Here is a 16,590-nt window from a genome sequence, read left to right as displayed (position 1 = left end):
CCTGATGGAACTTCTGGCAGGCCTGCGACAGCCACCTGCTTGGAGCTGGGCAGGGCCCCAAGTCTCGCCAGCCCCTCCCCCTCTTGGCCAGTCCCCTTCCCTCTTTCCTGTTTGTCCCCCATGTTGGCTGGGCACGGTGGAGCCCAGAAGGGTCCCCTCCACACCTTCCCCTGCTAGCTCAGGACCCTAGCTTCTTCCTGGCTGTTATGCTGACTATGAGCAAACCAGTGCCCAGGTGGGAATGGAGTCTGTGGCTGGGCGTAAGCCATCTGGCCAAAGCCACACAGGAACTGATGGCAGAGCTGGGACCTACACCCAGGGCTCTGCCACCACAGCACACTGATGCCCAGCCCTTGTTAAACAGTTCTCCCCATGTTTAGGAGACCAAGGCGGCTACCTTCAGCCCATCTCCCAGGTCAGCTCAGCAGGAGAGACACGTGGCTGCCACTTCCATTTTAACACCACTCATAGGTGTGAGTGATCCAGTCTTGTCTGCCCAGTCCTGCTCCATGAGCTAAACCCAGAGAGGCCCGTGTGCTTCACTCAGATCCCCTGTGCTGGCTGGCTTGCCACCCACTGAACTCCTACCACAGACCCACGGGCTTCCACGGACTGCACTTGAGAGAGGGGCCACTGCCCAGGGCCCTGCAGAGACGCACCCAGCAGCCCTGGCAACTGGGCCCTGAAAACCACAAGCCAGAGGGCAAAGACTCTTCTAACCTGATGATGGCAGTGCCTCTGCTGGCCTGGTGCTGCCCTGGTGCCAGGGAGCAGTGCCCATTTCAGCCCTGTCCCCGCCCTGCAGAGAGAGTCCTTGAGGCTCAAGGAGAGGGCCAGGCTGCCCAAGGCCATGTCCACACCAGGGGCAAAGCGGGGCTGGGATACCCCAACGGCCAGCTTGGTCCCCTCAGGCTGCGCTCCTCGGGACAGCTACTTTGCTAATACGCGCATTTCAAGACAGCCTAAGCCTGAAGTGCACCCCAAACAGAATAAACTAATGAAAGCCTGTCTCCTCTGTATGGCTCACAAACCGTCTCTGCGGGCGTTCTGGTGATGAATCTGCCCCATCGTCCAGGCCTGAGCAGGTGGGGAGACCGAGACTCAGAAATGGGCATGGCTTGTCCAAGGCTACCTGCCCCTCCTGCAGCTGCTGCTGCCCTGACCCCACTGGGAACCCTCTGAGGGGTCACACAGGTCCTCGTTCCAAGCCCAGCGCCCCTGCCCCCCGCCCCCACCCCAGGAGCAAGCGGGAGTGAGAGGAGAGGCCGGAGGAGCCGAGAGGAGAGGGAGGAGCTCCCGTCACCTACAGTTCACTCTGCAAAGCACGGTGCAGTCACAGTGGCAGAAGCAGAAACAGTGGAAGGTCCACTCCCTGCTGACCATTACGGGCAGGGCTCCTGGGCAGAGTCAGGAGGCACCTGTCACGCCCTGGCCACTTACCTCTTCCCCGTCGGGCTCCTGGCTGGTGCAGTGGGTAACGGATACATCGGCCAGCCAACAGATGGGCTTCGCCACGTCAATCTTTAATGAAGCATCCCAGCTCACCTATCAGAACCCTCCTGTCCACCTGATTCCAGCAAGCTCCCTGCGAGACTGCCGAGCCCTGTCGGGGCTCAGCCCACAAGCCTTGGTGACTACCAGAAGGGGCCTCCCCTCCGGCTCTCCTGTGACCCCTGGAACATGGGGCAGGGCGGAGAGGTGTGGTCAGAGGGAGCAGGCAAGCAGGGGATGGAGAATCCCCAGGTCCCAGGCGGCTGGGCCGCCTGCCCTCCGGGCCTTCCCCACACCTCTGCTCACTCTCTGGACTGCTTCCTGACCCTCCTGCTCCCCTTGCCAGTCCCACGGGCTCCCGGGACTGTAGGCCATCAGCCCTGCAGCCTACAGGCAAGCTTCCCCCATCCACCGCCAGGCAGCGCGGGCCACACTGAGCCGTGCCATGGCACTTGGCCACCGCACAGGCCTCAGCACAGCAGCGGTGCCTGCTGTCTGGAGGGCTCAGCTTACCAACACGCCCTGAGCGGCAAAGTCCCAGTGTTCAAAAAGCCTGGTAATCAGGGGGACGCCTCCCCTCCTCCCTGCACAGGGGGCTGCGCTAGTTGCTTCCCCTTGACTGCCTCTCCGAGTGGGACTCACACATGGCCCAGGTCTGTACCTGCTACCAGTGCTGTGCATCTCTGTTTGCTCCGCTGGTGTGAGCCCTCGCAGAGCAGGGGCTACCTCTCACCCTTTTCTGTGTCAGCTCCTGGCACGGGGCCTGGCACAAGGCAGGCAGAGAACACCTGCGGGCCGTGCCCAAACTTGGCGTCACCCCAAACTCTGCGGGAGGAGTCAGCACCCGCTTACAACATCCCCAGGAAATGCTCTCGCCAGCAGAACGCCCCTCGGGGCCTCCTCTGGCCTGTCTGGACCCAAGCCCGGGGCCCTCCCCTGCAGGGCTTTCCCAGCTGCCTCCTACGACCTCGCTGGCCCAGGCTCAGCCCCTTGAGCCCCGCTGACAGATTCCGCATCAGAGCCATTCCTCAGCTGGGGAACCACTGTGGGGGATCCTTACCCTAGGACCCGAGGCCTGCCCGGCCTGGTCCCCCGGCTCCGGCAGCCTCCCTCCGGCCTGCTGAGACCCTACTGGGAACAGGCAGTCACATCCAGTGCCCCCTCCCCGCATGCCTCAGCCCCTGCTGCCTCTCCTCACTCTTCCCTGCAGAACATGCAGCTTCTCACAGCACGACCCTGAACCTCAGGGGAACACGGCCACCATAGGCTCAGTGCCTTCAAGGGCATCTGGGCCTGGCACCTCATCTCCTCACTCCGCCCTCCCCGATGTGGGGCCCAGACGCTTCCTCAGGGCTATTGCCTCTAGGGGGCCTGTGACCTCAGACTAGCTACTCAGTGTCCTCTTTGGGACTTAACCTGCCCACTGTTGGGGCTACAGTAGGGGACGAGGACAAGGACGAAGGTGGCTGCACCTGCCGCTTACTGACGGTGTCCCTGAGCACCGAGTGCTCCGAGCGCGCAGACTCGAAGCCGCTAGGAGCTGACGCTGAGCCCTGTCACTTGGTCTCTCACCTTTCTGGCAGCTCCGGGCCAAAGTTTCAGCCTGGGACAGGAAACTCGAAGCCTGCCTGCCCCTCACCTCTCCCACGGGCTCCTGCCCTCTCTTTGGACTCGCTCCCTCCTCTAATGGCAGACTTCTGTGTCCTTGAGGACCCCACGCCCACGCCCATTCCTGGCCTCCCCCAGCCCCTGCAGGCCCTACACTCCGCTATCGACAAGCTCCCGCTCCACCTGGCCCTGGGCTCTGTGGACGCAGGCACCACACCCCAGTCATCTTCGGCTGCTAGTGCATGGTCCGTCACAGAAGCTCGGTGACCCCAAACCCTCTGCTTATTCCCCCATCAAACAAGCATGGGGCCACAGTCATGGATACAAGCTGCTCCCACTCTAGCAGGAGAGACGGGAAGCACACAGACCACATAGAGGAAGGGAGTTCAGGGGGTGAGTGGGTGCGGGCTACTCACGACGGGCTAACTCTCTGCTCAGCTGGCCCTGAAGTAGAGGCCCACGGGAGGTGAGGGATGGAGCTCGGAGGTTCCTTAGGGGGCAGAACACACGCAGTAGAAGGGACATCAGGTGTCCAGGCTCCAAGTTAGGAGCGTGCTTGGCGTGTCTGGGAAATGGTGGGGGCGCCAGGGAGACGGGAATGAAGTGGGCAAGGTGGAGACTGGGGAAGGCAAGAATCAGAAAGGCGGCCAGGGCCAGAACACGTGGGCCACACTGGCCTTGGTCAGGAACTGGACGTCGCTCAGACTGGGAGCTCCTGGATTTCTGACCTGGACAGCAAAAACCGAATGGCCTGCTGTGTGCAGCGAGAGGATGGCGGGCTAAGCAGCTGTGTGGCAGACGGCAGGGCCGGTGCGGGCAGGGGCACCTGCAGCTCAGCCCTGGACTTCCTGAGCCCTGAGCAGGGTTGTTTATACAGGCACCCGGGCTGGTTCCTGTCCTGAAGGAGTGGCCCTTGGCAGAAGGCTGCCTGGGAGCTCACCCTTTAGGGAAGGGACTACCCTCAGTAGAGGAGGAGAAAGATGCTGGCAAGGACAGGTCGGGTCACAGGTCTGTGACAGTCAACCCTCATCACGTCGGGTGATGACTTAGAAAGCGACTGGCTGGAGAGGCAGACTGCGCTGGGAACAGGGGACCTGTCACTCATGAGGGTGGCCCTGGACAGGTCACTCAAGAGTTTGACGTGAAGAGCTTTCACTTCGTCCTGCAAGGGGGCGTCCTCAGGAGACGCCGTGAAGACGAGGCCTGCTCCTGCCTGCTGAGTGCAGGGCTCAGGGACGACACCTGTCCTCAGCCGTGCTTCACAGCCCGCAGACCGCATTCCCACTCTTTCCATCACGGGAGCCTCAGGACAACGCCCATTTTAAAGATGAGGAAACAGGCTCAGAACAGGAAGCGGCCCGCCTAAGGCTTCACGGCAGCTATGTGCGACAGGATATGGAGCAGTACGGGGCGGGGAGGGCACACCACTGTCACCGCCCCCACAGTCCGTGCCCCTCCCAGGCAGCTCTGAGATGGGCCGTGCACTATCATGCCCTGGCGGGGTGTGCTCTGGGCTATGTCCATGGGCGGGGCAGCCCCCGAGGAGCCTGCCTTAGCGTCAAGGAAGTGATCCTGGGCCAGTGGGAGGCAACAGCCTTCCTTCTCTGGGCGGTAAACTGGGGACCGGCCAGCTCTTTCAAGGAAGTCAAGAGCAGCGGCAAGGGCCCTGTGGGCGACGCTGTGCAGACAGTGACACAGGGAGATCACACGGCTCAGCCCCACCCTCTCCGCAGACCCAGACTCCCAATCAGCACTCCTGTGCCACCCCCCCTCCCTGCCAAGCCTTCAGGGTCATCCCGGCCACCACACCCCAAACATCCCAGCCTCTATCACTCCAGGTGGGGCTGTCGCGCCACCCCAGGGGCTGGCACTCTTGGTTACCTTTGCAAATAACTGTTTCTAAACAGAGTACTGCAAATTGTTAGGTGAACTATCCAAACCACCCCCTGCTACCCTCACAACAACCCTGTGAGGTAGGTATGACCAACCCACTTTACAGATGGAGAAAAGGAGTCCACATCAGAAGCTCCCTGGGCTCACGCACAGTTCCTGGTCACCAGCGTTGAAGGCCCCTCCCTCCGCAGGGCCGCAGGCTGCGTGGTGCTGAGCAGGCCGAGGAGAGGGTGCGATTTCTGTGTGAGACAATTCGATTGCCATGTCCCTCACGCACAGAGAGCACCCCTCACCTCGAGCCCAGGTTCTCACGTGGAGAGCGAGGCTGGTTCAGGACTTCGTCTTGGTCGGCAGAGTGGAAAGCGGCGGCTGCGAGAGGCACCAACTGACACGGGAACGCCTCTACCCTCCCAGCGTGGGTGCTGAGATTCAGATGCGGAAGGCAGGAACCTGCCTCAGGAGCGCAGTCTAGACCAGCAGACCCAGCCCGCCCACACATAGCAAGGCCAGGGTGAACAGTGGGGGCTGGGAGATGACCACCAGGTGAGCGATGAGGGTGTGGGGGCTCGGAGCTGGGCAGCTGGGGGCTGACGGGCACTGCCGTTGCCACCCTGCAGGGGGCAGAGCCAGCGTTCAGGCTGAGGGGGCAGTGGGAGACCACGCGCACCAGGGACACCTGAAGCGCCCTCATCAGCAGACACACTCGGTACCACCTCCTTGCTCCCCGGCCTGGGTCAAGAGGAGGCTCGAGTGGGGCCCGGCCCGCAGCCTGAGGGTCTTGGAAGGCGCCAGTCAGGTGGTGCTGGTTCCTGAGGTGCAGAGAGGAGGGTGTTTCTGAATCTGCCAGGGTGCACGCTCCGGGAACAACGTGCCGTGCCCAGCGGTGCTGTGGCCGCAGCACGGGGATGCAGGGGAGTGGCGAGGAGCCCTCCATGGGGTGCAGGCTTGGTCTGAGGAGCACCATGGCGCAGGGACCTGTAGGGCCTGAGAGGGGAAGAAGGCATGGCTTGCCAGGCACAGGCCAGCGGCCGTGTGCACGGAGACTGCAGTGCCCAGCCTCGCCTTCTGGGTGTCCCCCTCTGAGCTGGTCAGGCTGCAGAAAGTGGCCAGCAGAGGGCAGTAGGGAGGTGGCAGAGAGGGGAGGAAGGCAGCCTGGTCAGAGGTCTGTCCCTGTCCCTCAGATGGATCACACCAGCCCAGAAGGTGCCCGAGGGGCAGAAGGGCCAGCGGCCTGACAGCCGGGAATGCCCAGTGCAAAGGAGTTCCGAGAAGCACAACTCAGCTCCAGCGCAAGCGGCTCGGAGGTCTGAGCCGCTCTGCCCCTTTGCAGGGCGATGGAGGCGGCTGTCTGTCCAGCCCTCCCTTCCTGGGCTGGCCACGGCTCTGTGGCTGGGGGGCTGCTGGGGACGGGCTAGGGATGTGGGAGGTTGGAGAAATGAGATGTTCATCGTCCGGCACCAGGAGAGCCAGCTCCAGGGCCATGGTGACGTGTGACAAGCGAGCCGCGTGGGGACGGGGCGTGCCGCTGTGCTCCGAGCCCGGGTGATTAGCTCGCCCCGGGAGTGCCTTAGGACCCCCACCCCGGTCCTGGGTCCCAAGAAAACAGCATCTTAGGAAGGAACGGCTGTGTCAGACCTCGGCCACTCAGGATGACAGCAGAAACCCTCCCCTTCTGGGCCTTGGTTGATTCCTGCAAAACGGGGGTCCTCAGCTTCATGGCACCCACCCGGCTCCCACCCCTCCAGCACCACCTGGGCCCAGACATGTGCCTCCTGCGGCAGCAGAAGCTCTGAGCGGCAATTTCTAGAGAATTCCCCGCCATCAGGCAGCCACGCCCCCTCAGCGTGGGGCCCTGCTTCCTGGAGTAGTGGAAGACGGCGACAGAGTGACCATGATGAGTTCTGAGAGAACCCAGTGGTTTATCAGCAGACTGGCCTGGGACACACAGTGGAGTGGGGCCAGGGAGCAGCTGGACAGCTCCCCTGGGACACCAGTGTACCACGGGGGCATCAGAGGAGCTCCCTTGCCCAGCGCTGTACTGCTTGGCCGCAAAACACGCCTCCACGGCACTACGGCTCGCTGTTCTCCCGCACCCCGCCCCTCTAGTGAGAAGGCAGCAGTCGGGAGCGGGACGGGCCACGTCCTCCCTCCCTTTCTCTGAGGCCTGGTTTCCAGCCGTAGATGGGGCAGACCTCAGGGGGTCCACCTGGCACTGTCAGTCGAAGAGCACACGAGACAGCAGGGACAGCCTGACGAGGGACAGGTCTGATTGTCAGAGCTTCTAACCCAGCGGTTCTCCCCCCTCTCAGCCCCCACGGCCCCTTCCTGTGACAGACACTCTGCAGTGGCCCTGTGTTTTCCTGCAATGAGATGCACGGGTTGTGTAACTCACATACATGGGTGGGCGAGAAGGGATCAGTGCAAGGCCTGACGTGTCCTGGAAGGGGACAAAAGGGGGCAGCCATCTATCATGAAGTGCAGGCCCTGGACGCTGGGAGGGGAAGCAGAGAGCAGCCGGCACCTGCCACAGACCTGGGACACACTGCCACGCCACGGGTCAGCTGGACAGGCGACAAAGACATCTCCCGAGAAGGGACTTTTCCAAGCAGAAGACAGGTGGGACAGGGACAAATCCAAGTAGCTGCAATCCTAGAAAACTCTGCACATACTAAAACTGGAAAAAACCAAAACAGTGCTTTTTATAGAACGGAGCCACATTCTGGCTCAGATAACAAAAACAGTTTTTCACCCACAGAAGTCTGGTGGGACACATGAAACACACCCACCGTGCGGGCTGTCCTGTGTACCCCCAATGTCCAGCACCATTCTGTCCCACGCTGCCCTGCAGGGCCTCCCTGTCCAGCCCCCCGCCACTTCAGGTCTACAAGAAACATCACGAGAAGACAGTACTCACACACAAGGCAGTGGCGGAGTCGGGGCAAGAACCTGGACTCCTTCCAGGCCGTGCTGTTCCCGCAGACTCGGGGGACGCTGCAGCCTAAAGCATTCCTAGAACTCCAGGCACCGGCACGGGAGGCCTGGGCAAGCCGTGGCTGCTGGCCACCACTACTGCTCTTCCCCGTGTGAGGCCATGTGCCATAGAATCCTCCACAGCCCTACCTCCTTGGGCTCTCGTGCTGTGATGCGAGACCCACCTCCGCTTTTTAGAGGAAACAGGCCCAGGAAAAGGAAGGGCTTTCCCCAGGCCCCATGTGACAAGGGCGCAGCCGGGTCCAGCACGAGGTCTCGTCTTCTCGACACCACGGTTCTGAATGCTCCGAGCAGATGATGGCTAAGGCAGTGTCACAGAGAAAGGGCCCCGGCCTGCTGCAAGACCGGAGGACGGTCAGCGCCCCACCTTCCAGCTGAGGAGCCGGAGCCCCACGGAGGCCCCGGGCTGGCACAGTGACTGAGGGCCTGCAGTCAGCGCAGGACAGTGACGGAGCGGGGGCTGGGCCTGGTGCAGAACAGAGCTGGGGTCTCTGGTCCTAGCGGGCTGCTGTGACCCAGCAGGGGAAGAGTGTTTCCCGAGCGCCTGCGCACGGCCTCCCAGTGCTCCCTCTGGAGGGCAGAGGCGATGGGGACAATACGGCTCCTGCAACCAACAGCGGTCGCAGGCCAGGGGGTACAGACCCCCAGGTATGTTGGAGGCCTCACGATGCGGAGGGCATGCAGGGGTCAAAGGCGCTGCCCACGGGGCAGGCGTATGGGAGAGTTCTGTGCTCTCTGGAGTCCCGGGCTGCGCACAGGCCGGCCCCCTCCTTTCATCCCTGCACTGGAGAAGCAGCTGCCATGGTCAGAGAGAAGGGAGGTGGATGGAATATTCCCGGGGCCCTCTCTGTCTCTGAGTCTGTAGGAGAGGAGGCTCTCCGAGGTGACTGCCTGCACGCTTGGTTTACGGGGGCAGATGCGTAGGAGCCGGATGTCATTCCTGTTCTGTTGTTATCATGCGTGTTATCTCCGTTCACAGCCACCTCATCTCCGCGGCCAAGATGTCCACGGCAAAGGAACGGAGAATGGGCGAGGGTGCGAGTGTGAGCCCACTGGGGAGCAGGGGCCCCTCTGTCCCAGGCCCTTCCCTCAACCTGGAGGGCCCTGGAGTCCTCAGGCCACCGACCAGGAGGCCTGGCCTACGAGACCTCTTGTGCCTTCAGCCAGTTTCACCCACACCACCAACCAGCCAGTGACAGGAGAAAGGGCACAACAGGGCCAGGTGCCTGTCCGCGATGATAATGGCTACAGGTCTGCAGAGAATAAGGAAACTTAACGTGACCACAGCACACAGGAGACTCAGGGGTGAAGTCCTCAAGGGCTGCTGGACACAGAGGCAGAGAGCGCTGCCCCTGTTCTCAGCCTGGCGCCCCTGCAAAGGCCACAGTGGGTATTAAAAACAGTGCCTATCTGTGGAGTACTCGAGCATCGGGCCACCCCATGCACTGTGCAGGACGACCACAGCCCATCCTGGGGATGACTGGCCAGTGTCCCTCCTGATGTGGGGCAGGGGTACCCGGGGACTGGCCCAGCAAAAGTGCATCCACACACTCTCACGTCCATACCTGTATCCACAGTGTGCAGGCACTGTCGAGGCCTGCAGACCCCCGAGATGGAAATGCCCGCTGTGTCAGGAGCACAGCTTCACACACTCGACACGGCAGTCCGCTGCGGGTGCCGGGCAGGAGTCAAGCACCGCGGTGTGTCCTGGAGACCAACAGTGGACAGGTGGGGCGTGTCTCTGGTCCTCAATCTTGGGGGAAGTGGAGTGGCAACCAGACCCTAGCACTATGAGGTAGGGAACGCAGATGGGGGCAGAGTAAGCGTGGGGAAGGGGGCTCACCCTGGCCTGGGGCAGGGCAGGGGGCACAGAGGTCTTCCCACAGAGTGTGGGACTCCCCACTGAGAGGAAGTGGTGAACAGAGGTAGAAACCAGGTGTCAGGGGAGGCCAAGGAGGAGCAGAGATGACCAGAACAGTGGGGGGCAGGGCAAGTGGGCAGCTGGTGTCCAAACCCAGGGCACCGGCCTTTCCCGCTCTCATCCCACTGCCCGTACATCCCTGGGAAACCACAAAGCTCATCCGAAGGCTCCTTGTACTCATCCTGTCACTTCTGGAATCCTTCCTCTTTTTAGAAAAGATCTCTGGGATAATCTGAAACGACAACTTCTCAAACCTTGCAGACTCCTGCCTCTCTGGCTCCTGGCCAGTTCTTTTTTTTTTCACAGCCAAAACCAATTTATTCAAGGGAAAATAAATCCGCAGAGGCAGCCAACTGCCGGTGTGCGCACAGAGCAGCTGACAGAGGGCTGCCTGTCCACTTCTTCAGGTTGGAGTCATGAGGACGTAGGCGCCAGAGCCAGGGGCGGCAGAGAAACGCTGCGGGCAGAACTGCCCTTGAGGGCGAGCAGTGGGGCAGCGGCTCCCAGCCCACCCTCTAGTGCTTCCGGGAGGACCCGGGCCTTTAACCAAGAAGCAACTCCCGGGGACGGGGGGAGGAAGTGCTTTCTTCAGTCCTCTGCAGACAAGCAGGGATCACAGCAGCGCAGACAGTGTAGACCCTGCCTCCCAGCAGCAGATGGTGTAGATGCTGCTGCTTCACGGCCCGTCAGTGTGTGTGTTCTCTATCGCAGGCCTGGAAGGTACCACACAGGGCTCGACTGCTGCCCTAGGAAATGCAAGACCCTCTGCTTGTTAGGGAAGTGCACAGCTGGGGGGTGGGAAATCCCACAGATGGGCTGCACTGCACAAATCAGAGCCGCCGCAGCAAGTCCAGACACGGCCGGTGAGTGCATGAGGACTGTTCACCCTCTGCAGTAGACGGATGCCGACCAGAGAGCTCTCCCTCCTCAGAGTGTCTGCTCGGACAGCGGGGACACCAGTGTCTCTGGGGCAACTGTCACTGGACCCAGGGTGAACGGGGACTTTCACTGTGGGAGGGCTTGGCAAGAGATACCCAAGCCATACCAGTACCAGTGGATGATCCTGTTTGACTCAGAAATGTACGGCAGAGAGCACTGGCAAGTGTGCCAAGATTGAATGCAAAGTGCACACACAGACACATACAAATTGCCTCTGCCCACGCGTGTGATGGCGGAGAGGGGAGTGGCCCGCGTGCTTAGCGGCAGAGAGCTGCTGCTCTCACGGTGCCTGGCGGAGCTCCCTGGGGAGGGCCCGCACACATGGGGCAGACATTCACACGCAGGCACCCGAGGAGGAAAGCAGGAAGCTGCCCTCTACCCCCTGCACTGTGGGCCTGCACGCCCAGTCTACTGGGTGTCCCGACACTGATCACTCGTGTTTGTGCAAACCCCACAGGCTGCAGATACCAGTCACAACAAGGGGGCCCTTGGGCCCCCCACGCGTCTGTCTGACTTGTCTGCAATCGGGTGGGATAGTTTGCTGCAAGGCTGCCCCCACGGTTCAGGGGGACGCTCTTTACGAGGGAGGCAGCACATGGGGCGAGGCCTCCGACTGACAGGGTTGCCGCTGGGTGTGGGCTCTGACCCGGATACTCTCTGACCCCTTCCCTTTAGGTTTTTCTACAGAGGTTCCATCAGGTGGGCACCATGGAGTCGCTGGCCAATGGTGACTGGCTCAATCCCCAGCCCTTCTCCCCTCCCCAAGGTCAAGAGTTCTAACCTGCTAATCATACCAATCACATTGGCAAGCAGCCCCCTCCTAACCCCACCCACCCCGCTATCTAGGCACTTCCAGCCACCAGGCATGGCCTCGACTTACAAAAAGCCACTCTTGTCACTCTGGGGAGTCCAAGCAAGCCCTTAGGACTTGGGCCAATCATTACAACAAAAGGTGCCCCCATCAGCTGCTCCACAGATTGTACAAGCTCTGTCACGGCAGCTTGTGGGGCAGCACACAGAGACTGTTGGGGGAAACAGCTACTCACTCATGCAGGGATGCGGTCTGGAAGTGCCAGCAGCTGTTACCCTGGTTGCAGGGTTACAGGCAATTTTCCTTATCTGTGTTTTCTATGTCAATAATACACACATGTTACTTATGTGAAGGATGGGTTCATGTTGCGCCTTTGACGTGTCAAGGTCCTTTGGAAAGTAAAGGTCAGGGCCGGCGCTGTGGTGTAGCAGGAAAAGCTGCCACCTGCAGAGCCAGCATCCCATATGGGTGCTAGTTCGAGTCTCGGCTGCTCCACTTCTGATCCAGCTCTCTGCTGTGGCCTGGGAAAGCAGTGGAAGATGCCCCAAGTGCTTGGGCCCCTGCACCCACGTGGGAGACCTGAAGAAGCTCCTGGCTCCTGGCTTTGGATTGGCTCAGCTCCGGCCATTGCAGCCAGTTGGGGCGTGAACCAGCGGATGAAGACCTCTCTCTCTCTGCCTCCTTTCCCTCTGTAACTCTGCCTTTAAAATAAATAAATAAATCTTAAAAAGAAAGAAAGAAAGTAAAGGGCACTCTCTGTCCCAGGTTCTCCAGGGGCCTGGGCCTGGCCACAGTGAAGGTGTCTCCAGGGGTGGACAGTGTTCACTCAGTGTGGAGACTACCGGTAAAGCCACAGCCATCAGAGCTAGAACCTGCACAGGTGTAGGCCACATCCATGTCCCCCTTTCAAAGCAGGGCAAACAGGCCCAGAGAAGTGCTGTCGCGGATGGCGGCACCCAGAAGCTGCGCGGTGAGAAGGCTCCTCGGCCTCGGGCGACACCGAGAGGAGAATTTACTGCAGGCTGGAGGGGAAGTGAGCCTGCAAGGGTGCTGGCGGACACCAGCCTGATGGCCGGCCCCACGCTCCCACTGCAGACGTAGGGGGAAGGAGTCCAGAGGGGGCTTGCGGGAGCTGTCGGCCAATCTGAGGTTCGACAGTCAGCGCCCATGCACACCAGCAGCGACCCCAGGCCTTTGTTCTCATTCATCCTCCTAGGAGGGCTGGAACCCAGCCAGGAGCCATGCTCAGTGCCCCACCGAAGGCCCTGGACTCAGAAGGGAGATGACTGCTGGGGGCTGCGGGAAGCAGTTGGCCTTGTTGTCTGGCCTGCGGTGGCAGTGCAGAGCCACAGCAAAAGGCCTGGACTTCAGACCAGAAGCCGGGCAGCCCCCTCTCAGGGTCTGGTTCTAACCCCAGGATTACTGCACTCCTTTCCTCCACTGGGGAGCTGAAAGCACCAGGTCCATGGCTATTAGTTTATTGATGGGTTTTGTGGCTGCTCAATTCTCTTCAGTGTCCCCAGGTTGAGCCTGAAGTTGAAGACGAGTACATAAAGCCAGAGGCTGCAAGAGCCAGGTTCTGTGGGTACCAAGTCAAAAACAGCCCTCTCGGGGGGCAGGAGCCTGAGCAGCTCCCAGGCAGATGTGGGCAGCCCCATTGCTCCAGGCACCCCTTCTTCCTCTAGAGTAACGCGAAGAATCCTGGCTCAACAGGAAGAGACAAAAGAACAGACCCAGAAGACGGCCCTTGCCTGTCTTCAGCACGCGGACAACACCTACTGCGTGAGTGAGTGGGTGAGTTCTGGGTGTGGGTTCAACTGGTTCTGCAGCTGTGGAGTTGCATGGTAGGGCCAGGCCCCACTGTGAGCCTCAGCTTCCTGCCTAGAGTGGGGACACTAGCTGGGAATCAGCGGCTAAGAGCAGGGTTTGGCAGGACACTGCCCAGTGCTAAGTGTGGGGAAAGTTTGCTTTCAGGTTTGGTATCTAAGTATCTTCTGTCTATCAGGCCTGGAAGATCCTGCAGCAGCCCATGCCAGCGTCTGCTCACTCACAGCAGGGAGAGGTAGGGAGATGCTAGGAAGGACCCCAGGATCCTAGGGACCCCAGACACCTCCCCAGGACAAGACAGGAGCCAGGCAAGGAAGCAGGGTTGGCTGGGTGTCTCGAGATGCCAGGCACCACTCTGGGCCCACAAATCCTCTCCATAACTTAGTGAAGTGAGACTTAAGACCCTGTTTGATGAGCAAGGAAAGTGAAGCTTAGACAAGCTAACCACACTGAACGAGAGCAGAAGAGTAAGAACCGAGGTTCTTTGAACCCTGTCATTCCACGCAATACACACCCTGTGCATTGTAAGCATTTCAAATCTGATCTTCACAACAAACCTAAGAAATAGCATTTATTTCCCAAAGCCGTGCAGGTGGCAGAGCAAAGACTTGAACATGACACCTAGCTGCCTCCAGATAGATACCTTTTTTCCCCCAGCACCCAGTGAGGGGGGATGGGATTCCTTACAGTGGCAGCAAAGGGCCTCCAGCAGTAGCTGTAGACAGACAGGTGCAACAGGGTCAGCCCCGACGGAGGTGCGGGCGGAAGGCAGAGCAGCTGTGGCGGTCACGTGGCCACCAGGAACTGACTATGGAGCGGGGAGGAGCCAGTGGAAGGCAGACACACACTGCACAATCTCACTCATGCAAAGTCCACAAGCCATCAAAATGACCCTGCCACAGGAAGTGGACCTCACAGCTGCCCTCCAGGGTAGGGACGCTTTCGTCTCTGTCTGGCGGTGGGGACTGGAGGAGACACGCAGATGGAGAAACTCACCGACAGACACGTGGCATCCATGGGTTTACACTGAGCTGAATTACAATTTTAATCCTGGGGTGAGCACTTGGCACAGCAGTGAAGACCCTGCTTGGGGAACACACTTCCATATTGGAGTGCCTGATTCAAGCCCTGGCTCTGTGTGTTTCAAAGACTTTATTTTTTAAAATTTATTTGAAAGGTGTGTGTGTGTGTGTGTGTCTGTGGGGGGGGGGGAGAGAAATGAATTACCTTCTAGAGATCTCCCATCCCCAAATGGCCACAGCAGTTCAGGGCTGGGCCAGATTGAAGCCAGGAGCCAGGAACTCAATCCTGGTCTCTCACATGTCCTTGGGCCATTATCTGCTGTCTTCCTGGACACATCAACAGGAGGCCAGATGAGAAGCACAGAAGTTAGGACTCAAATGTGATATGGGATGCTGGCGTCACAGGTGGCAGCTTGATCCACTTGTCACAACCCTGTCCCCAGCTCTGTTTCTGATTCCAGCTTCTTGCTAACGTGTACCCCAGGAGGCAGCAGGTGATGGCTTAGGCACAGGGGTCTCCGCCACTCACGTGGGAGACCTGGATGGAGTTCCCGGCTCCAGTTCTGCCAATTGTGGGAAGCTGGGGAGTACACTAGAGGGTGGGAGCTTTCTCTTTCTCTCTGCCTCTCAAATAAATAACAATTTAAAAAAACACACAAAAAAACTTTTCCAGAGCCGGTGCTGTGGCGTAACGGGTAAAGCCGGTGCCTGCAGTACTAGCATTGCATATGGGTGTCACTTCCAGTCCCGGCTGCTCTACTTCTGATCCAGCTCTCTGCTATGGCCTGGGAAAGCAGTAGAAGATGGCCCAAGTCCTTGGGCCTCTGCAGCCCAAGGTGCTCCGGAATCCTGGCTTCAGATCAGTGCAGCTCCGGCCGTTGCGGCCAACTGGGGAGCGAACCAGCAGATGGAAGACCTCTCTCTCTCTGTCTCTCCTTCTCTCTCTGTGTGACTCTTTCAAATAAATAAATAAATCTTAAAAAAAAAAAAAAAAAAAAAACCTGCCACTTCTAACTTAAAAAAAAAAGTTTAACCCTCAGTCTGTCCAGGATCTCCATCCACGCAAAGGCAGCGACTGCCACCGGAACCAGCACAGGCGACGGCTGTGCTCACGTTCACGCCACGTCCACGCCACGTCCACACACTATAGCCGGCTGGTGGCTCCCAGCCCGCCCCAACACAGACACACATGCATGCACGGGGATCCAGTGAGTTACTTCCTCCCCACAGGGCTTAGCTTTCTTATCTGAAATTGAGGGCTGGGCTAACTGACTTACCTGCTCTTTCATGGTGGATTCAGTGAAACGGCTAGTAGTTCTTAATCCATTTAAGCACTTATTTGAAAGAACCAGGCACCTGGCTATATGAAACCCATTCATTGCCCCTCAATGCATCCAAATGCACACACAGACTGGAGCCCAGCTCCACAGCCTGGGGACGTCTGGCTAAGTCCGGATCTGATGCACCAGTGCAGCTCGCTCACGGCCCAGCTCAAGGCTCTTGGGTGGAACAAAGCTCCAGGGACATGCACATCTGTGTTGCGTAGGTCCTAGGTGGCCGCCACTCAACACTGCTGCACCTGGGACGTGTCCTTACCATGCAAGTCCCAGGCAGAAAACCCACACACCATGCCCCCCACCCCCGCCCGCCCCCGGCCCTGAGCACCACCTCTCCCCTTTCCCTCAGTTCTGACAGCAGCAGCAGGGACGATGCCTGCAGATACTGATACTGAGTGACCACAGACAGCCTGCTCAACATCTGATACTCCAGCCCAGTTAAGTGGAACGACAACCCTGCATGTCCCCGTGTTATAGATTAGAAAGCTGAGGCACAGAAAATTTAAACAACTTGCTCAAGGCTTCCTCAGCTAGACTGCAGCAGAACCAGCGCTGAAACTGAGCAGTAGGACTCCAAGTCCGGTTCCCAACTACCATGCTGTGCCCTAGTAAGGCCCTCGCCAACTGCAGGACCCTGTCCGAGGCCATCAGGACAAGCTCTCCGTGAATTTCCAGTAAAGCCACATGTGTTTTTGCTTCTTTGCTTTAACTGCCGTGCTAGCCCCTCTCCCCACCATGGCCCTCACCACG

The 16,590-nt window shown here is 59.6% G+C and overlaps 1 protein-coding gene and 1 non-coding gene across 8 annotated transcripts in view; both read right to left on the bottom strand.

Annotated features, from left to right (window-relative positions):
• The window catches only part of EVL (Enah/Vasp-like), a 139,893-nt gene that overhangs the window by 22,735 nt on the left and 100,568 nt on the right, over positions 1-16,590 (bottom strand). The gene's annotated exons all lie outside the window — the stretch shown is intronic.
• Positions 5,218-5,282, bottom strand: MIR342 (microRNA mir-342). The gene has a single exon (NR_162610.1). It is a non-coding gene; the product is annotated as a microRNA mir-342 (primary transcript).

Source organism: Oryctolagus cuniculus, chromosome 20 (genome assembly GCF_964237555.1).
Source record: "Oryctolagus cuniculus chromosome 20, mOryCun1.1, whole genome shotgun sequence".
NCBI lineage: Eukaryota > Metazoa > Chordata > Mammalia > Lagomorpha > Leporidae > Oryctolagus > Oryctolagus cuniculus.
Note: the sequence above shows the minus strand (reverse complement) of the source record. Positions and strands in the feature narration are given on the sequence as shown.